At 45.1% G+C, this 23189-nt stretch overlaps 1 protein-coding gene across 5 annotated transcripts in view; it reads left to right on the forward strand.

Moving 5' to 3' along the window:
• The window catches only part of LOC115084059 (corticotropin-releasing factor receptor 2), a 670575-nt gene that overhangs the window by 624635 nt on the left and 22751 nt on the right, over positions 1-23189 (forward strand). The window lies entirely within an intron of this gene.

The following is a 23189-nucleotide window of genomic DNA, read 5'->3' on the forward strand; positions in this document are numbered from 1 at the left end:
AATACGATATACTGAAGGGTAGGTATTTTTCATGTTAGAGTCTACAGGTTTTGAAGCTGAAATATTGCACAATTGATTTTTGTTGAAAAACCAAGATTTCATAAAGCAAAGACAAAACCTATATTGCAATATGTATGCTATTAACCTATCAGTACAGAATTAAGAAAAAAAATTAAGATTGTGATCCAGAAAAAGAAATATCAATAGAAAGATATGCATTGATGTGTGAAATTATGATGTAAGCTTTCTTTTTTTTGTCACAAACTTGGATCCATAAGACAAGAGCTATAGAATCTGTGATGCATTGAAATCTTAGGAAAAACTGAAGTTCTTACCCCCAGGAAGCAGAAATTGATTAGAGCTTTTACCATCCTTTATAAGTGGAGCTTTAGAAACAGGGTATCCAAGGTAGATGGCTTTTTAGCTGTTCCACAATATGAGCTCACATCCTTTCGGCTACAAAAAATAATTTGACATGTCTCAGTGTACAAAGTCATATTATGAAGCGAATGCAGCTGTTGAGATGAGAAATAAACATTCTCATTGGTTGCTGCAGGGACATTACCAACTGGCAAATACAACTGTTACCATAAAAACATTTGCATGCACCGCTTTGATGAAGGGGTAAAACATTTTTTCTAAATGTATTTTTGTTTTAATTTTACAGCTGATAGACTTGATAGTGATTATCCCAGTTGTAAAGTTTTTTTGTTTTTTTTTTTAATGAACTATTAGGTTTTGGATCTTTGACCTTGCCTTGAGGTCGACTATTCCAAGCAAACACCCAAGGCTGAGAAATTAATTTCTCCATCTGATATTACTGCTTAAGAAAAAAAACCTCAGATTCCTATGCTTTTAAGATAACAAGAAAAATACAATTTCTCTTTGCAAATCAGCAGTTTCATCTGCTTTGCATTTTAATAATGTGCACAGTGATTTCTGTCAGCAAATGTTTATTCAGAGAGCACATGGCAGTCAGCCAAGTGCATGATGTTCTGTGGAAATGATATTTGTGGCAGTGCCCAATAAGATGTGGCCCCCGTCTGTGGGGAAGTGCTTTGGCTAATATCGTTCTGGACAGTAGTTTTGAACACCTTAAAAAATGAAAGGAGCAAGAAGCTTTCAAATATTATTCTTTTATCGTCATAAATTGGAATCTGATTGTTTTGACTCCAGGAAAATAAAATATTTTATTTTCCTGGAGAGAGACATTCAAGACACGTTGAAACCGCATATGCCATCAAGTAAGGACACAGAATTCCCCCTCTGCTGAGAGACAATTTCAGGAGAGTCCAACAGAAACCACAAAATGCTACCAAACTCCCTAACAGAAAGCTTCTTTGTCATTAGAGGCACTAATTTGGGAACTCAGTTTAAAGGATACACAATAGTAAAACACCTTCCAGTATCCTCAGCTGGCAGAATTAAAAGTCATATTGCCAATATTATTAAGGACGAAAGTAAGGAATATAAAACAGATGTTATCATCAATCGGGGGACCATTGACCTCTCTAGAAATAGCAACCAAGAAGTAAAGAGAGATTTCCAGAATCTGGGGAAGCAGCGTGGGCACATGCAACAGACCGTTGCCTTTTCAGAAGTATTACCTGTTCAGAGAAAAGGAAGAGAAAGGTTAGGTCATAGAGACAACTTCAATATTTGGCTCAAAACTTGATGTAAAGAAGAAGGGCAGCGTTAGTCCCACTTCACAAAAATGGTAGCAGGGAGCAGCCTGGGAACTATAGGCCGGCTAGCTTTATACTGATGGTAGGAAAATTAATGGAGATGCTTCTGAAAGAAAGACTAGTGAACTATCTACAGTGCAGTGGGTTGCATGATCAGAGACAACATGGTTTTACTAGAGAAAGATCATGTCAGACAAATCTGATTGACTTATTTGATTGAGTGACTAGAGAATTAGATCAAGTAAGAGCACTTGATGTTTCTGGATTTCAGCAAAGCTTTTGATATGGTCCCGTATAGGAGTCTCATGAATGCATTGACAAGCCTGGGACTGGATCCCAAGGTGGTGGAATGGATCAGAAATTAGTTGACCTGCAGACAACAGGAGTAGTCTTAAATGGAACCTTATCTGAGGAGAGATTTGTAAGCAATATTGCGGAAGGGTAACAAGGAAAGGTTTGTCTTTTTGCAGATGACACTAAGATCCGCAACACAGTAGGCACACCTGAAGGAGTAGAGAGAATGAAAAGCGATCTAAGAAAATTTGAGGTCGAAGGTTTGGCAGTTGAAATTCAGTGCCAAGAAGTGCGGAGTCTTGCATTTGGGATACAGAAGTCCAAAGGAGCTGTACATGAAGTGCACGAACTGGGAGAGAAACCTCGGGGTGTTAGTGTCTGATGATCTAAAAGCAGAGAAGCAGTGTGACAAGGCAGTGGCTAAGGCCAGAGGGATGCTGAGCTGCATAGAGAGAGGCATAACCAGCAGGGAAAAGGATTTGATAGTGCCCCTGTACAGGTCATTAGTGAAGCCTCACCTGGAGTACTGTGTTCAGTTCTGGAGACTGTATCTCAAAAAGGATAGAGACAGGATGGAAGCTGTCCAGAGCAAAGCAACCAAAATGGTGTGGGGTTTGCACCAAAAGAGTTATGAGATGAGATTGAAAGACCTCAATATGTATGTGCTCGAGGAGAGGAGAGACAGGGGTAATATGATACAGACCTGAAAGGTAATAATAATGCACAGGAATCAAATCTTTTTCATTGGAAAGAAAACTGTAGAACAAGGGGTCATAATATGAAGCTCCAAGGGGGTCAAGTGAGGACTAATGTCAGAAAGTATTTCTTTCACATATAGGTGAATGCATCGAATGCCCTCCCAGAGGAGGTAGTGAGGATAAAGACAGTAACTGATAGAGGTGTGCATCCGTTTTCCACGTATTTGTAATCCGCAACTTATTTTTTGCTATCTGTTAAATACGTGGGGAGGCGAAACGCATCGCGACTCCCCACGTATTAAACAGATTTCTGTTTTATTCGGCCTAAATAAAAATTTAACCCCCCCCCCCCCCACCCTCCTGACCCCCCTAAGACTTACCAAAACTCCCTGGTGGTCCAGCAGTGGGCTCCGGGAACTCACTCAGACCATCGGTGCTAGTTTCATCATGGCGCCGATAGCCTTTGTCACAGGGGCTACCGGTGCCATTGGTCAGCCCCTGTCACATGGCCATCGGCACCATCTTGTGCTCCTACCATATGACAGGGGCTGACCAATGGCACTGGTAGCCCCTGTGACATAGTATGGGCAAAGGCTATCGGCGCCATTTTGAGTCCTGGCGTCGGACGGCAGGCCGCTCCGGGACCCCCGTTGGACGCACAGGGACTTTTGGCCAGCTTGGGGGGGCCTCCTGACCCCCACAAGACTTGCCAAAAGTCCAGCGGGGGTCCGGGAGCGACCTCCTTTCACGCCGGCCGTCCGATCCCAATACTCAAAATGGCGCCGATCGCCTTTGCCCTCACTATGAAGGCGATCGGCGCCATTTTGAGTATTGGCGGGACGGCGATTTTGAGTCTCAAAATGGCGCCGATCGCCTTTGCCCTCACTATGATGGCGATCGGCGCCATTTTGAGACTCAAAATCGCTGTCCCACCAATACTCAAAATGGCGCCGATCGCGTCATAGTGAGGGCAAAGGCGATCGGCGCCATTTTGAGTATTGGGATCGGACGGCCAGTGTGCAAGGAGGTCGCTCCCGTACCCCCGCTGGACTTTTGGCAAGTCTTGTGGGGGTCAGGAGGGTGGGGGGTTGTAGTTAATTTAGTAGTAACGTATTTACAGATCGACAACTTATTGAATTCTCCATACTTCCGCATGAAACGGAATTGACCTCCACGAATACGTATCACATACGCAACGAAAACTTTTTGCCTGCACATCCCTAGTAACCGAATACAAAAGGGCATGGGATAAACACAGAGGATTCCTAGTGGCTAAATGATGGAGACGAAGAAAAGGAGGACCCATGTATAGAGCAACAATTACCCTAAGATTAAAATAAAAATAAATAAATAAAAGATTGCTGGGCACAGGCTGGCTGGACCACTTGAGTCTTTTCCTGCTGCAGGCCAAGAAAGAATTTGAAAAGAAGCTTGCCATAGAAGCAAAAACTAATACTAAAAAGTTTTTCAAGTACATTCAAAGCAAAAAGTTTAGTTTAGTTTAGTTTATTAGCTTCATTAACCACAATTTCATACAACACATCAACATGGTTTACATAACTAATAAAGTAATAAAGCAGTAATTGAAAACAGTATATAATAGCAAACTGGCATAAATAATTTAAGAAGGTAGACAAAGTCATATTCAAAGTAAGTAGTACAACTAAATTAGGTTAAAAAATAATCCTGTGAAGGGAGTCAGTTGTACCACTAGATCAGTGGTGGCAAACTTTTCGCGTTGCAATCCCCATCCTGTAGTACTGAATGTAACTTGTTTTGAACTACCAATGAAAAGGCATATACCAACCATAAATACATTAATAAAGACGCACACACATGCAAAGGGTATACTGGATTCCTATCCTAGTGTTAAGTTCTCTTCCCAATCAATCAGCTCATGAACCACTTACCAGGCTATCAGGTGGCACCCAGACACAGGCTACACACCACCGATACATGATTTCAAACAAGGCGGGTCATTTATCCATTTGCGTTAGGGCCTAATGGGTAGATTTTAAAAGGGCTGCGCGTGAGCCCATAAACACGCCGCACAGAAAGATAACACGCTATTTTATAAACTATCGGCTGAATTTTAAGAGGCCCGCACGCGCAAATACCGGCAGTTACGCACATGGTTGGGCCCTGTGACGCACCGTGCGCATTTTCTGAAGGGCCCGGCCACTTGCAAACCATAACCACTGATACGCACAGAAGTGCTGGACCTAAAGAAAGGGGAGGGCCGGGGGGGGGGGGGGGGGAGGGGGGCAGGCCGGGACAGCGCGGGGTTTACTTCTGCTCCCGAGGAGCAGCAAGTATAAAAATAAAAAAATTGGGGATAGGAAGCGTTAGTGTCGGGAAGAAGAGGGAGAAAGGATAGGGGTACGGAGGGAACTGGGGAGGGCCCTGTCGAGTTGCTGCGCGTTTCTTTCTAATATTCCCCTGATTGCGCGCTTTAGAGGAAACCCGCTCGCGTGGGAATTGTATTTAATAACATGCGCGTTGGGAACCGCGCGTGGACTTTTTAAAATTGACCCCTATATGCGTAGGTTATTAAATATTCTTCATGCATGTATGTCGGCAGCTCTGCACAGAGAGAGAGAGATACTCTTTATAAGACTCAGTTTGATGCTATATATATAGGGAGCACTTTGATTCAGGGTAAGTTTTCGGGAGGTGGGTTGGGGTTAAGGGGGGTGTTGTTACAAACACATCAGAGGTATCCATTCTAAAACTGACATCAGTAAAGAATTTGACCTTATAAGTGATGAAAAGGAGTTTATTTGTACAATGCAGCTAGCAGAGACTGCAGTGTACAAATCGATTACTCTTTTTTACTGATGTCAATTTTACAATGGATATCACCGAATGTGTCTGTAACACCAGCCCCCTATCCCCAACCCACCTCCGGAAAACTCATCCCGAATCAAAAGTGCCCCCTTACAATGGTCCATATATACAGTATCAGACTGAGCCTTATTAAAAAGACACTCTCTCTCTCCCCCTCCCTCCCTTACTGAGGTGCTGTTGCAAAGTGGCACACGTACATACGCGCATGCCAGCTGAGGAAAATTAAGGGTTATGCGCATCGGTGCTGGCACCACCTCTGCAACGCCCATGCCCTGCCCCTTTTCTGCCTTCTTTCCAGCTATTTAAAATGTATGTATGTCTCGCATGGCCCACTTACATGAGTATGTGGCTGTTTTTGCACATGCAAGGCTTTTAAAATCTACCTCTTAACGTGCACATTAAGGGGCAGATATTAAAAGCTACGTGCGGGCGTAGATTTGTGTGCGCAACCCAACGTGCACAAATCTACGCGCTGGCATAGATTTGTGCACGCAACCCGACGTGCACAAATCTACGCCCGATTTTATAACTTGCATGCACTGAGCCTTAGGGAAGCCCCGATGGTTTTCCCTATTCCCTTCTGAGGCCCGGAGCGGCCTCAGAAGGAACGTTCCTTTTGCCCCTCCACCTTCCCCTCCCTTGCCCTCCCTTCCCCTATCTAACCTGCCCCGCAGCCCTACCTAAATCCCCCCTACCTTTATTATTTAAGTTGCACCTGCCTCCGGGTAGGCGTAGGTTGCACACGCCGGCCAAGTGCCAGCACGCGATCCCCCGGCCTAGCGGGCCTTCGGAGACCTCTGGCCATGCCCCTGCCCCGCCCCTTTTCGAGCTCCGGGACATACGCACGTCCCGGGGCTTGTGCGCATCGCCGAGCCTTGTATTGAATCCTATCCTGACAAGGGACCCTCATTTCTCTTGTGCTCACTGTCATAGAAGGATGCCCGGGATGACCTCCTGCACTCTGACCGTCGGCTGCCAGTATTCAAAATGGCGCCGATGGCCCTTTGCCCTTACCATGTGACAGGGTATCCGTGCCATTGGCCGGATCCTGTCACATGGTAGGAACACTGGATGGCCGGCGCCATCTTGTGCTCCTACCATGTGACAGGGGCTGACCAATGGCATCTCTTATCCAGCAATTTCTACTGGAGAGTCATCTTTAGAAGTGGGTTTTGGACGTATAACATCGCCACTTCCGCTGGAGCCTCAGTGACGTCCATAGCAGCTACTTGTTACTGCTAAATTCTACTTCTTTGAATTCTCCCTTTGGGATTGATTCACGCATTTCTTACCCCATTACACCAGATGTCTGATGCCGTATACATAAATTTCCTGTTAGCAGTACTTTAATTTGCACTCATGCTTATTAAGTTGGTCGTAACTCCGAGTTGTTGTCCGCTATTTGTTATTTATAATAATTTCATAATTTTAAATTTTAAATTTTGTTGACTGTTATTTTTGTTATTTGTAATATTTTAAATTTTAAGTCTTCCTCAGCTTATCTATAAGTTCTCACGAAGTTAGCCCTGTTATTTGCACCCTCTTACTCAATGTAATTATCTTGTTTCTCAATTTTCCTGTTCGATGTAATTTTTCTAATTTTCTAATTTTCTTGTTCGATGTAATTTCCAACTTTGGTTCTATGTAAACCGACGTGATATGTACCAGTACATGAACATCGGTATATAAAAGCTCTAAAATAAATAAATAAATAAATAAATAAATAACTTCATTTCTCACCCAGCAAATTCTACTGGAGAGTCATCTTTAGAAGTGGATTTTGGACCTACCCTATCATCACTACTTCCACTGAAACCTTCAGTGACGTCCACAGCAGCTCAATCCATTGCTGCTGATATCATCAATAACACTCTGCAAGATTCTTCCAAATCTCAAGATCCATCTGTCATCAATGCAGAAGACGAATTAGAAATTAAGATCAAAGAGATTCTGGATGTTCGTAACAGAGGCAAGACTTTTGAATACCTTCTGATTTGGGAAGGCTTCGGCCCCGACTTAATCTCTTGGGAGCCTCAGACCAATATCTTGGATAAAGAGATGCTTCATCAGTTCCACCTCGCGCATCCTTCCAAACCTAAGCCTGGTACCCGAAGTGGAGACCACCCTTTCAAGCAGGGTACTGTTGCGTCTGTCGCTGCTCGATGCCCTCACTCCGCCCTCTTTACCTTTGTGGCGACTCCCTCCGGGTCTGATGGACGGCTGGCTGCCGCGGCATCTCCATGCCGTTTCCCTCCGGCGTCCCCGGACCGGCTCGACGTTGCAGATCCGCCATGTTGCCTTCAATCAGAGCACGTGCGCTCTGATTGAAGTACCAGCAAGGGCGCGAACCTCAGGGGCATCCCCCTGAGATTACGTCATCCGCTTCCAATATTTAAAGGTCTCTATTTCACTATCTAACTGAGTTAGCAAGGTGATTGCTTCGGCTTTTCTCCCAAGCTACTGTGCCTCCTCGGACTTACCAGAGGTACCCGCTCCTCGGGGGCCTCACTCTTTTCTTTACTTTCAGATTACAGATAGGAACCGGTACTCGCTTCTCGAGGGCCCATGTTCCTGGACACTCTGAAGATTCTCTACTGCTTGGAAGCTATCACTGCTACAAACAATTGTGAGTTACCATCGCTCTCTCAGAGCTTTCCTTGGAACCAGGTACTCGCTCCTTGAGGGCCTAAACCTTTCCAGCTCCTGAGCTTCCTTGAGACCTTATGAGAGTTTTGTCATCTAGTTCTGTTCATGAACCTTGTCTACTCTACCTACACACTTTCTACAGTTTCTCAACAGCTCAGCCATCCTGGATCACGGTTCCAGTGCCTGAGGGACTACAGCCCTGCCGGGCATATCAGTTCACTACTGCCACCTCTTGTGGTTTCCAAAATCTGTTTAATAAAAGAACTAATGTGTGTCTGTCTCCATACTCAAGCCTAGCCGGTGGTCCCTCTCGGGATATCCTCCCAGGGGCGTGGTCATCTGCCACCGGCCCAGGGATTCACCACTACTATCTCAGATTCATAACAGATTGCTAACTACCAGCATAGCGGTATATAACAGAATCTGAGACACTACAAGATAGCTGACTCCTCCTTCTTAGGAGCCATTCATTCAGATTGCTCCTCCCATCTACGACCAGCTTTCTTAACAGATATAACAGATTGCCATTCCTCACGGAGATTCACAACAGTTTGCTAACTCTCTAGCAAATTCACAACACTCTGTACCTTCTCCATCGCAACTATATCTTTTTTGAGATGTGGCGACCAGAATTGTGCACAGAATTCAAGATGCGGTCTCACCATGGAGCGATACAGAGTCATTATGACATTTTCCATTTTATTCACCATTCCTTTTCTAATAATTCCCAACATTCTGTTTGCTTTTTTGATTGCCGCAGCACACTGAACCGACGATTTCAATGTGTTATCTACTATGACGCCTAGATCTCTTTCTTGGGTGGTAGCACCTAATATGGAACCTAACATTGTGTAACTTAGCATGGGTTATTTTTCCCTATATGCATCACCTTGCATTTATCCTCATTAAATTTCATCTGCCATTTTGATGTCCAATTTTCCAGTCTCACAAGGCCTTCCTGCAATTTATCACAATCTGCTTATGATTTAACTACGCTGAACAATGTTGTATCATTTGCAAATTTGATTACCTCACGCGTCATATTTCTTTCCAGATCATTTATAAATATATTGAAAAGTAAGGGTCCCAATACAGATCTCTGAGGCACTCGACTGTCCACTCTCTTCCACTGAGAAAATTGTCCATTTAATCCTACTCTCTGTTTCCTGTCTTTTAGCCAGTTTGTAATCCACGAAAGGACATCGCCACCTATCCCATGACTTTTTTCTTTTCCTAGAATCCTCTCATGAGGAACTTTGTCAAATGCCTTCTGAAAATCCAAGTATACTACATCTACCGGTTCACCTTTATCCACATGTTTATTAACTCCTTCAAAAAAGTGAAGCAGATTTGTGAGGCAAGACTTACCTTGAGTATAGCCATGCTGACTTTGTTCTATTAAACCATGTCTTTCTATATGTTCTGTGATTTTGATATCTAGAACACTTTTCACTATGTTTCCTGGCACTGAAGTCAAGCTAACTGGTCTTTAGTTTCCCGGATCGCCCCTGGAGCCCTTTTTAAATATTGGGGTTACATTAGCTATCCTCCTGGTACAATGGATGATTTTAATGATAGGTTACAAATTTTTACTAATAAGTATGAAATTTCATTTTTGAGTTCTTTCAGAACTCTGGGGTGTATACCATCTGGTCCAGGTGATTTTCTACTCTTCAGTTTGTCAATCAGGCCTACCACATCTTCTAGGTTCACCGTGATTTGGTTCAGTCCATCTGACTCATTACCCATGAAAACCTTCTCCGGTACAGGAACCTCCCCAACATCCTCTTTAGTAAACACTGAAGCAAAGAAATAATTTAATCTTTCTGCGATGGCCTTATCTTCTCTAAGTACCCCTTTAACCCCTCGATCATTTAACGGTCCAACTGACTCCCTCACAGGCTTTCTGCTTTGGATATATTTTAAAAAGTTTTTACTGTGAAATTTTGCCTCTACGGCCAATTTCTTTTCAAATTCTCTCTTAGCCTGTCTTATCAATGTCTTACATTTAACTTGCCAATGCTTATGCATTATCCTGTTTTCTTCTGTTGGATCCTTCTTTTGGATAAAATAGCTTCTTTCACCTGCTTTTTTAACCATGCTGGTAATTGTTTTGCCTTCTTTCCACCTTTCTTAATGTGTGGAATACATCTGGACTGTGCTTCTAGGATGGTATTTTTTTTAACAATGACCACACCTCTTGCACACTTTTTACCTTTGTAGCTGCTCCTTTCAGTTTTTTTCTAACAATTTTTCTCATTTTATCAAAGTTTCCCTTTTGAAAGTTTAGCACAAGAGCCTTGGATTTGCTTACTGTCCCCCGAATTTGATCATATTATGATCACTATTGCAAGCAGCCCCACCACCGTTACCTCTCTCACCAAATCCTGTGCTCCACTGAGAATTAGATCTAAAATTGCTCCCTCTCTTGTCAGTTCCTGAACCAATTGCTCCATAAAAATGTCATTTATTCCATCCAGGAACTTTATATCTCTAGCATGTCCCAATGATACATTTACCCAGTCAATATTGGGGTAATTGAAATCTCCCATTATTACCGTACTACCAATTTGGTTAGCTTCCATAATTTATCTTAGCATTTCACTGTCCGTCTCACCATCTTGACCAGGTGGATGGTAGTATACTCCTATCACTATAGTCTTCCCCGTCACACAAGGGATTTCTACCCATAAAGATTCAATTGTAATAGAAAGGGGAGGTCAATTTATCTTACGATACCCCTGTAAGTGCTCACTTAAATTAGATGGACATAATTATCAGTTCACAGATCCAGAACATCTAAAGACACTCCTGGGTGTATGAAGGAACGTTAGATAGAGAAAGAATGAGGGGGTTAATCTTAATCCTAATTTTCCTAAATATTATTTAGTTTTGTTTAAAAATGCTCATAGTTTATAAGCATCCCTAATTTTACTTTTACAAATACAGAAGTAATGTAAGAGAATACTAGGTTTGAATGAATGTATTTTACATGTGATTAATTTCTTTTCTTATATTACATTACTTTCTGTAATTTTTCATATGGACAAGTTACTCTTGTATATATGTTGAAACTATAAATAAAGAATTAAAAAAAAAAAAAAGATTCAATTGTGCATTTAGTCTCATGTAGGATGTTTATCCTGTTGGACTCTATGCCGTCCCGGACATAAAGCGCCACACCGCCTCTCGGGTGCTCCTCTCTGTCATTGCGATATAATTTGTACCCCGGTAAAGCACTGTCCCATTGGCTGTCCTCCTTCCACCATGTCTCTGAGATGCCAATTAAGCTTATGTCATCATTCACTGCTATACAGTCTAATTCTCCCATCTTACTCCTTAGACGTCTGGCATTAGCATACAAACATTTCAAAGTGTGTTTTTTGTTTGTATTTTCATTCTGCTTTGTAATTGATAGGGATAAGTTAGAATTTTTTTAGCTCAGGTGAGTTTTTACAGGCACTTGGACTACTTTTCTTATTTTTGGAACCTCACTGTCGGGATGCCCTAATTCTAATGCATCATTAGTATCCTTTGAAGATACCTCTCTCCGAACCATGCTCTGCTGAGCAACTGTCAGCTTTCCCCTTTGTTCTAGTTTAAAAGCTGTTCTATCTCCTTTTTAAAGGTTAGCGCAGGCTGGTTCCACCCTGGTTAAGGTGGAGCCCATCCCTTCGGAAGAGACTCCCCCTTCCCCAAAAGATTCCCCAGTTCCTTACAAAACTGAATCCTTCATCCTTGCACCATCGTCTCATCCACGCATTGAGACTCCGGAGCTCTGCCTGCCTCTGGGGACCTGCGCGTGGAACAGGGAGCATTTCAGAGAATGCTACTCTGGAGGTTCTGAATTTTCTACCTAAGAGCCTAAATTTGGCTTCCAAATCTTCCCTCTCACATTTTCCTATGTCATTGGTGCCCACATGTACCACGACAGCCGGTTCCTCCCCAGCACTATCTAAAATCCTATCTAGATGATGCGTGAGGTCCCCCACCTTCGCACCAGGTAGGCATGTTACCAGGCGATCCTCACGCCCACCCAGCTGTCTACATTCCTAATAATCAAATCACCAACTATGAAGGCCATCCTAACCCTTCCCTCCTGGGCAGTAGGCCTTGGGGAGATATCCTCGGTGCAAAAGAACAATGCACCACCTAGAGAGCAGGTCCTTGCTACAGGATCCTTTCCTGCTGCACCAGGTTGATGCTCTCCAATCATGAGACCTTCATCCTCCAAGGCAGCACCAGGGCTGTCTGAAGTTGGGACTTGGCTACTATGTCCCTGAAGGTCTCATCTATATACCTCTCTGTCTGCCTTAGCTCCTCCAGGTCTGCCACTCTAGCCTCCAGAGATCGGACTCATTCTCTGAGAGCCAGGAGCTCTTTGCATCGCATGCACATGTACAACTTCTCATCGGCGGGTTAAAAATCATACTTGTGACACTCGATGCAAAAGACTGGGAAACCCCCCTCTTGCTGCTGGACTGCTACCTTCATCTCAAATTTGTTCAATTCCTACTTAAGTTTTAGGTTTCTATGGGAGCAGGAATGTGTCTAATTAATATCCTTTAAATGTATTAGTGAATTCACTATATGTCTGGTAGTGGCCTACAGGGAAATGATCAAACTCTCAATAAGTTTTGGTTTTTTTTTTTTAGTGGCACCTGCCTATAAATTAAAGGATGAGCTAGGGGTAGGTGGGTGAGGGGTGGGCGTGTTGGGAAATACAAATAGTCTAACTTCAGTTAGTCAGCCAGAATGACTCACTGCTCTCTTGATTAACAAATATTGGTACCTAATCAAACCAAATCACACTACCTTAACAACTTTCCAAGGTGAGTAACTGAACTGAACTTTTCAACCTTTTTACTTAGATATATACTGCTCCTAGCTTATTTCTAGCTTCTGGCTACTTTTCTTTTATATATATATATACAAACACGCTAACTTCTGCTTACTAGCTGCCTTATTGACTGACTATTTAAAAATATAGTCTAACTTCTGTTTATTCGCTGCCTTACTATTAAAAGCACAAACACAAACACACTAAATAATATTCCCAAATAGTTAACTTCACCCCAATACTTTTAAAAAAGAAAATGTCCCAAACAAAAACATATTGCTAGGATTATTAGGACTCAATAGTGTACAAGGATCATGGAAGCTAGACAAGATATTGAAGAGAATAGGGAGAATCCCAGTAAAAATATAGTAGATATTTTACAGAAATTCTAACAAAATCTATATTCACAGGAAATGGAAGATCAAGATGTTAGTGTTACGATCCCCCCTGTTGCTGCGCTACAGGTGGTCTCTCACCTTCCACCGGAGGCCGCTCCGAAGCCAGGGCCTCGCCTGTGTTCCATCCGGGACTTGCTCCAGGGCCTGAGAGGCCTAGCTGTTCCTGTGGCTTGCTTGGCTGTTTGGACTTCCTGGTTTCCAGCCACGCCCGTTTCCCTAGGGGCTGGCCCGCAGCTCTCCATCTTACTTATAGGACCAGCGAGGGGCGGTCCAGACAAACTCCTCCCAGGGAGTTGCCTACAACCTCCAGTATATAAGGACTGCCTTGTCACTTGCAACTGGCCTTCGGATTGAATGCTACAGTTGCCTGTACCTCTTCCTCGATCCAGGTCCTCCATGGTCTACCTTGTTTTGATGGCTCCTTGTCCTGTCTTACCTTGATGTCCGCTACCTGGTGTTACTGATGTCTGCCTTGATGTTTTACCTGAAGCCGCCTGATCCTGTTCCAGTTCCGGTTGTTCTGCCCTATGTCCTCGTCTGGCTCCTGAGCCTTCTGTCCTGTTGGGCCCTGGTGTGGCCAACAGGAGGGATTCATCCCCCGGGCTCTGGAGCTTCTGTTCCTGCCAACTGACGGGGCTTCGGATGTCATTGGTCCCGGCATCAGAGTTCCTTCTCGACTGGACCTTTCCCAGCACCCTCCTTTCCTCAGCGTGGTCCGTGACCAGCCTTCCTGGGCTGTGTAGGGCGCGTCTGGGACGGGGTGGTCCGCGACTCAGTCCCGTGGGTGGGCTGAGTAGGGCGCCCTGTTGGACAGTGCCATGTCTTCCTTCCAGCCCTCTTCTTCGATGTCTGCACTAGCCTTGTCTACGATGTCTGCACCTGCCTTGTCTACGATGTCTTCAGTGTAAAGGACTCTGTCTGCCCTTGCCTCTGTCCGGCCTGCCGCCCATTGCCGTACCCAGCGGCAGGTCCGAAAGGGCCGGGAACAGTCGGAGGACCGTTCATCAATCAACTTCCAGTTGCCATGGGCGTGCAGGTCCGGCTGAGGGTCAGACTCTGTGCCTGCTTCTGTACCCGCCTGGCTCACCATGCCTGCCCAGCTCACCTCCCACGGTGTGGCTGGGGCTCCTCCCTAGCTTTCGCCGTGGCCCAAGGGCTCACCACCAGCTCGAGACGACCACGCCCGCGCTCGTAACAGTTAGAGAAGATTATCAAAGATCTTGATCTCAAAAACTGTCAGAGCACAAGTTGGATGGTTCAGTTTTTCCATCTCCTTTGAGGAGAAAAGTCCTCTATCAAAATATAGGGAAACATTAAGGCATAATGGATTTAGTGCAGAGTTCTACAAACTTTTGATAGACCAAATTAGCTCTGTTCTTACAAATGTGTTTGACGTAGTAGTACAGAAGTGGACTTCGCCTGTCTTACTAGACAAAGCCTTGAAAATACTAGAGGATAATATTCAGCAGCATGGGGAGCAGACAAATTTTCTGGCTAACATTAACCAGATAGCTTGTCCAGGGTATTCAGTGGAGCACTGCCTTTTAGGTGCTCTACTGAATAAGGCCGGAAAAAGTTCTAATTAGTCAAACAAATTTATCTAACTAACTTTAGGATTGATCTCCAGCATGGCCAGACTTAGCCTGATAAGTTATCTGTACAACTTGGTTGGTGTTTGAAGTGCAGATTGAGTTTGCTCAGTGGTTAATATTAGAAAACTCATAGTTGCCATAGAGATCTCAAGAAGAAGTGCCAATAGGTCACTGTTACTTATTTAGGTGCTAAAAATGTTTGACTGGTTGTCATAGTCCCATCTGTTCTTTTCTTCAGAAAGTTTGGATTTACAGGCCGGATGCTAGATATGATTAAAATGCTATAGAAAGAAACTAAGACCTAGATTCATCAAAAAGCTATAAATAAAGCAGAAATATGGCACATTAGCGACAGTGATAGTAAAATAGGCATAGTTAGATACATTTCTGACCTACTGCATCACGTAGATCAGCAATTTCTGATCTACTGCATCACGTTGCTCAACTCGTGATACTTTATCACATCATGCAACGCAATTGCATTGTGTGATGCATTAGTGTGACAAATGACATTTTACACGTTGCTTGTAATTTAATGTATGGAGCATTATTTTCTTTGTTTATATATACCAACTTCCTGCAGCTGCCTCTTTGAGGATGTGTCAGGTATGGGACAGAGAGGAGAGGTGAGTTTTTGGAGTTTAGCAATTTCTGAGTGAGTTGTCCTGTTTAGTGTTCTGATCTGTTTACATTTTCCTTTGTCTCTTGTCTTTCTCTGAGTGTGGAAGTTTTTATTTGTCTTTGTGTGGTGGTGGTGGTGGTGGAGGAGTGGCTAAGGAAGAATTCCTCCCCTTGACACCCCCTCAACATCCTTCCAACAATAATCTCCCATGCGCACCTGCTTCTCCAAACGAACGTCATGACAGTGACTCTAGATCTTTCCAAGACAGCTCTAGTGACTTCACATTCTGGTCTTCTAAGCCATTTGTATATAAATTGTACTCTCCATGTTCATTGTAAGTTATTATCCAAGTTTCACTTTCCCTGTTCTATGTAAGACATTATAATTTATTCTTTATATTGTCATTGTAATTGTTGAAATGTGAACCGAAGTGATTAGTAACATTGTTACCTGAACTGCGGTATATAAAACTGTTAAATAAAATAATAAATAAGGAGGACTGGTGATGGTGAGGATGAGTAGTGGTGCAGAATACAGAGTAGTGGAGAGGATGCAGTGTAGAAGGCATGGGGAGAGAGGAGAGAAGAGGTATGAGGAGAGGAGGAGGGCAGGGGTAGTAGTAGGAGGAGGATTAGGGACAGGAGTAGAGAGGGAGGAGGGAAGGAATTAGAAGAGACAGGAGGTAGAAGGGGATAGCCAGGTGAGTGTGGCAGAAGGAGGATGGCAGAGTAGGGCTAGACAGAGAGGGCGGGGGTGGGTGGGGGGAGAGTTGTCAGGGCAGGCGCAGGAGGGGGGATGAAGGGAGAGGATCAGCGAGTTGGAGCAGGAGCGAGGAAAGTGACACCTCTCCAGAAACGGAAGTGGAAACCCAATCATCGGGCAGCCAGGCAGCAGGGCAGACTCATCTTCACATGTACAAGTTCACCATTGAGGATAAAGAGATGCTTATCGCCGGAGTCCTCAGGAACTACAGCATTCTGTTTGGGAATCATGCAGCGAAGACATCTAGAGCAGCCAAAGGCCAGATATGGTGCATCCATCAGCCAGGCCATATCCCAGTGCAATGGGAGAAAGAAGAGCGAAGAGCAGGTGGCACACTACTACCATGATATGAAGCCCAGCTGAAGACCAAGGTAGCTAGCCTCAAAGAGCCCTTGCCCCATAGTCCTGACTCCCATGGAGTAGTGCCTGATTAAACGGCTGGGACCGGATATCTTCGAGGGGATAGATGAGAACTTCGACACCACATGAGCCAGGACCAGTAAGATCACCTCACCTGTAAAGGTGTCCACAGGTGTCCACATAATTTGGCATAAGATGCTCACATTGATTGATATAAAGTGAACATCTTATGCCAAACAATACATGTGTACTTCTTAGTATTCATACTTATGTCTTCTTTGTTTCCACAGCTCTCACCCATGAAACCACCGTTCCCAGCCTTGAAACCTCAAGGACCAGCAGCAAAGCCCCAGGGACCAGTAGTGCATCCTCAGCAATCACTGCAACCTTGCAACTTGGTGCATAGACACAATGGAGTGAAGAAGAAGAAGAGGAGGAGCAGCATTAGCTGCCACCAGAACAGTGCAAGATACTAGGGATGTGAATCGTTTTTTGACGATTTAAAACAATCGTCAGATATATTTTAAATCGTCAAAAATCGTTAGAGCCGCGATACAATAGCAATTCCCCCGATTTATCGTCAAAAAATCGTAAATCGGGGGAGGGCGGGAAAACCGGCACACCAAAACAACCCTAAATCCCACCCCGACCCTTTAAAACAAATCCCCCACCCTCCCAAAGCCCCCCAAAATGTTTTAAATTACCTGGGGTCCAGTGGGGAGGGGTGTCCCGGCGCGATCTCCCGCTCTCGGGCCACGGCTGCGTTAATAGAAATGGCGCTGGTGGCCCTTTGCCCTTACCATATGACAGGGCAAAGGTAGCGCCGGCGCCATTTTGGTTCCTGTCACCCGACGTCACGAGTGCAGGAGATCGCTCCCAGACCCCCGCTGGACCCCCAGGGACTTTTGGCCAGCTTGGGGGGGCCTCCTGACCCCCACAAGACTTGCCAAAAGTCCAGCGGGGGTCCGGGAGCGACCTCTTGCACATGGGCCGTATTGCCAATATTCAAAATGGCGCCGGCGCCATTTTGCCCTCACTATGTCGACATAGTGAGGGCAAAGGTAGTGCCGGCGCCATTTTGCCCTCACTATGTCGACATAGTGAGGGCAAAAGTAGCGCCGGCGCCATTTTACCCTCACTATGTCGACACAGTGAGGGCAAAAGTAGCGCCGGCGCCATTTTGAATATTGGCAATACGGCCCACGTGCAGAAGGTTGCTCCCGGATCCCCGCTGGACTTTTGGCAAGTCTTGTGGGGGTCAGGAGGCCCCCCCAAGCTGGCCAAAAGTCCCTGGGGGTCCAGCGGGGGTCCGGGAGCGATCTCCTGCACTCGTGACGTCGGGTGACAGGAACCAAAATGGCGCCGGCACTACCTTTGCCCTGTCATATGGTAAGGGCAAAGGGCCACCGGCGCCATTTCTATTAACGCAGCCGTGGCCCGAGAGCGGGAGATCGCGCCGCCCCCCCCCCCCCCCCACACACTGGACCCCATGTAATTTAAAACATTTTGGGGGCTTCGTGAGGGTGGGGGAGGGTTTTAGGGTTGTTTTGATGTGCCGGTTTTCCCGCCCTCCCCCGATTTACGATTTTTTACCAAAAAAAACCATGACGATCAGATTTCCCTCCCCCCCCAGCCAAAATCGATCATTAAGACGATCGATCACACGATTTACATCCCTACCAGGTACTAACACCCCTTGCTTCACCCATACACCTCGACAAAAGCCTTACACTTTCCTGCTTCATAGAGGGGACATCCCTGCAATGGGAGAAAGCTGGCCAGTCCCCACCTGCCTCCAGCATGTCACGTCGCCAACAGGATGCAACAGACACCCAGACAGTTCAGCTCACCAGCTCAGTCATTCTGGCTTTGGAACCACAGACAGCAACCACAACACCAGCAGCATCAGAGCGGACAAGAAATGACACGATCAACCGCATCAAAAGGAGACATGACCTTCAACTCCACCACATATAGAAAAAGCTGGTGCAGTTGAGGGCTCAGATCTGCCACACCAGGCCCTGCAGGCACATACAGCAGCCCTGATGTAGGACATAACCAGCATCTTCACCTCCATCCATGCCATCCCCATCCTCCCAGGAGTACACTCCAAGCAGTAGTCTCCAGCTACCAGGACAGGCCAGGGGTAGGCCCCCCCTAAACAGATGCCACCCCCCATCCCAAAGGGCCCATAGAAGAAAAGGTCCATGAGGCTACAGTTGTAAAAAGAAAAAAAAGCAAAGATGACTTATCCAAATAAGCTTGGCCTGTCTTCTGTGCAGAGTTCCTGTGCCAGCTAGATAGAAGACTGCTGGGCCCATCCTGACTACAGAGTTCCTGTGACAGCTAGATGGAAGAAGACTGCTGGGCCTATCCTAACTACAAAGTTCCTGTGCCAGCTAGATAGAAGACTGCAGGGCCCATCCTCACTACAGAGTTCCTGTGCCGGCTTGCTGATGAGGATGGTCTACTGTCTGCCTCTGTTGTCCTGCTGCTTTTCTTGGTATGCCCTTCTCTATGCTCTGCCCATAATCATGCCTTCTTGATGTGGTCTCCAGTCATGATCCTGCTGCTGTCTCTTCTCATCATGTCTCATCTCCTGGTCCTGCTACTGGTGTCTCATCTCATCCTGCTGTTTCTGCCTCCATGCTTGTGTCTCATCCTGCATTTCCTGCTTCCATGCTGATGGCTCATCTTATCCCGCTGCTGCCTCCATGCTGCTGTCTCATTTCCTGGGGCGTCTGCCTCCATGCTGTGCTCTCCAGTCCTGGTCCTGCTGCCTGCTAATTGAACTTTGCTGCCCTAGCTCTTAGATTGTCCCATTTGAGTGCACTCTTTCAAAATGGACTGTCTGGGCCTTTACTTGCCATCACATAGTTGTGCTATAATCAGCTCTAACATTAGAGTTGTATTGTAGCTATTGGGTTGCCACTTCTACTTTTTATTGTCTTTGCAGTAATCATTATTTTGCAAAAGGATAAGATCATAATATCGTATATGTTATGTTACCATTTGTAACAATTTATGTACATGTCTTGACTAAACTTGCTGGTCATTTCAGTTACAATGTCATATGCTATTTGCTATCTTGTCCTTTCAGAATGTGATTACCAAAGACGCTGACTTGCTTTGAATCTGGTGACTACAATAGTTGTTTAATAAAGTGGTCACATGCTTTGAAACTTCACACTCTGGTTGTATCTTTTCATTGTGTGGTTTTTGTCTTAAGGGGTCACTAGGTAAAAGGTTTGGGACCCACATGACATTGCATGCTAGTGTGCAGTTGTCTATTCAAACTAAGCACATTTCTCACATGCAAGAAGGGCCTTAAAACTGAAAACTCATTGTATGCTCCCAAGGAAGACAGCAAGAGCAAAACAGGAAACTCCTGAGTTTCACAAGTGGCTCATGTTTTCTTCTCTAGAGAGCATACTCTTGGCTAACTCTTGGGTGTATGGGCATGTATGTGAGATGGGCACTATCTAGCTAATGGTCACCTCCATATGCTGTCTGGTAGAATAGATGTAGAAATGCTTGATTAGAGGTGCTGTAGCAATGTCTTCACTCTGTTGGTGACCAATAGGTTGTATAGCTATGTTAATGTCATAGTACAGCTATAACAAACAATTGGCCTCTTCCACTGTGAAGATCTGTCACCTCTGACCAAACAATGGGCCTTCTGTTTGGGTCTAGCACTTAATGCTTTCATTACATAAGTTTTTAGTCAGAAGCTTACTTGAAAAGTACATAAAGCACTAGGTCTTCTTCATCTCTAGGGATCAGAAATGTGCAAGTGATAGGCCCAGAGACTACATAGTGTACATGTAAATTTTGTGTGGTTTTAGGTGTTGTGACACTTGTCACCCCATAAGAGATTACTTAGGGCCCCTGACTTGTGTCCTCACGCCATTTAAAAGGCATTCAATAAAATAACATTTTTAGGTCTGACAGTTACTTGTAACCTGTGAGAACATCATGACAGCTGCTGTTTGACAACTGTGGAGGAATCACAGAAGTGTGAAGGACAGACATTCCCCACTGTCCAAGAGCAGATAGTGATGAGGTCTGTTGTTGATTGGGACCAGGCAGACTATCAGACTGGCTGCCACCCCTGCGCTGCCTTGGATTTCTGATCTGTACATACCTCTTAGCTAAGGATGATCTCCCATTGGACCTGTCCCCTTAAAAGCCGGTGTTCTGAATGCCACCAGATTCTGCTCCCTTAAAAGGGTGAGTCCAACAAGACACCACCCTTGATGCTAAGTGGCACTTGAAAGAAAGTGTTGCTAAGATAGAGGTGGAAGTGCCCTTAGGCCAGTGCCTCTAAGGCCTACACTGGCTAGTAGGAAATAGAGTCTTGGATACAGCCTTGGTGAGTGCCGCCATTCTTCCTTCTGTCACTGGATATAAAATGTCAGTAGTGCACTCTGCATGGTCAATGTGCGTGATGAGCTAAATAGTTTTCCCGAGATCGCAGCACATTGTTGCCAAGGTGAGTCACAGGTTAGAATGGACAGACATTAATTTTCTGGAAGGGAAATTGGTAACTTTTGGTAACCACAAATTACCACGATACCAACAAAAAACTGTGGAGATTCTTTGATTCACTTGTACTATAAACAAGAACTCATCATTCTGTGTCATGTGGCATGATGTGTTTCACTGTATCTCATTAAATGGTGAAAACTCATGTTGCAATCAGTGGTCTGCAGACTGCTCCCACTGACTGATGCTCTCACCTCCAGGCCCAAGCTATTGCCGCCAAAGGCCGCTCCGACGACTGCGGTGAGAACCACCGACATGTGGCAGATGCCACCACTCCAGCCTCTCTCTTCTCACAGCTTCCTAAGTGCGCACACATGCGACTTAGAGTGATTTAAAGGGACCGCGGCGGGAAGCACCCCTCGGCCCCTAAGAATGGTGTCACAAGGCCTGGCCTATAAAAGGCCCCTGCTTACTTTAGTCTTTGCCTCGGCAACCTTTGTCTTCAGAGAGTGAGTTGCCAGCATCTTGTTCCTTTTCTCCTTGTCCCTGTTCCAGTTCCAGCGTCTGTCTTTGTTCTTCAGTTACAGTGTCTGCTTCATTCTTCAGTTCCAACATCTGTCTTTGTTCTTCAGCTCAGTGCCTTTCAATCTTCAGTCCAGCATCCTGTCTCTACCTCCAGCCCCCGTGGACCTTGCCTTCTCTTCGGCCCTTGTCATTACTTCTTCAGCTCTTCAGTATGCTTCTCTGACTTGTTCTGCTCCTTGCCCACCATTCAGCCTATCTGTCCCTCCTGGTCCCTTCAGACGTATACCTGATATTAACCTCGGTCTGACTCTTGGACCTGCCTGATTGCCACCTGCTTTCGACCATAGCCTTCCACTGGTTACACCTTGCCTTCTCCTTTCCAACTATGCTACATCAACAGATCTCATCACAAGCAGAGGCCACCACTTAAGACCTGCTGGCCCCGGTATCCAAAGACCCAACCCGAGAGGAACGTGTGCTGGTAAAGGTGAAGCATCAGTTGGGCCTCTGCCTCGTCTGGGTCTGCCTGCTAATGATGGGGCCTGCAGGGCTCCACCCTGCAGGTAGTGTCAATTCCGCCTCAGTGCAAGGGTCCACACTTTCAACAACTCACTGCCCTAGCACATATTGTTGTCCACACTCTGCAGTGGATGATATTCACTTTTGACATCATGAATACCATACAATTAAGTCATGCAAAAAAGACAATTTTACAATATGCTGTCTGTTGGAGCTACAAGACACATTAATATGTCTAGCCAAATGGTAGGTATGGCTTATGTTTTTCAGTTGTGATCAATTAGGGTAGGTGAAACAAAACTGGCGAGGCCACTATTTTAGTATTCCACTTATTTATTTATTTCTGCTCTTTTATGGACCAGGATGTTGCACTGCAGAGATTTTCTACCATAATTGAGGATCAAATTGCAGGATAAGCTGAGGATCGAGGCATCGGCGGCCCAGCAGCAGAATGTTGCAGTAATGTGATACTTATTGAGCCTTGACAAATTCAAACTCAGCAGGCGAGGGCATGGTCATGTTATGAGGATTTGAGAATAAGTTTAATAGTTGAATTGTGGTATGCACTTGACCTATGCTGCAACCATATCCATGCAATAAAGATCTTTGTTTTCAAATAACATAACATAGTTTCTTTCACAGGCCTGATTGATAAAATTGGGAAGGAGGGGTGCAGGGTTGAGTGGGCAATTAAATAACATAACATAGAGTTTCCTTCACAGGTCTGATTGATAAAATAGGGAAGGAGGGGTGCAGGGTTGAGTGGGCAATTAAATAACATAACATAGAGTTTCCTTCACAGGTCTGATTGATAAAATAGGGAAGGAGGGGTGCAGGGTTGAGTAGGCAATTATATAGACTGAAGAGAGAAGGTGAGTTGCATCTGGCATGGTTGTGGGTGAGTCTTGCAGGATTT

This window comes from Rhinatrema bivittatum, chromosome 2, assembly GCF_901001135.1.
Source record: "Rhinatrema bivittatum chromosome 2, aRhiBiv1.1, whole genome shotgun sequence".
Taxonomy (NCBI): Eukaryota; Metazoa; Chordata; class Amphibia; order Gymnophiona; family Rhinatrematidae; genus Rhinatrema; species Rhinatrema bivittatum.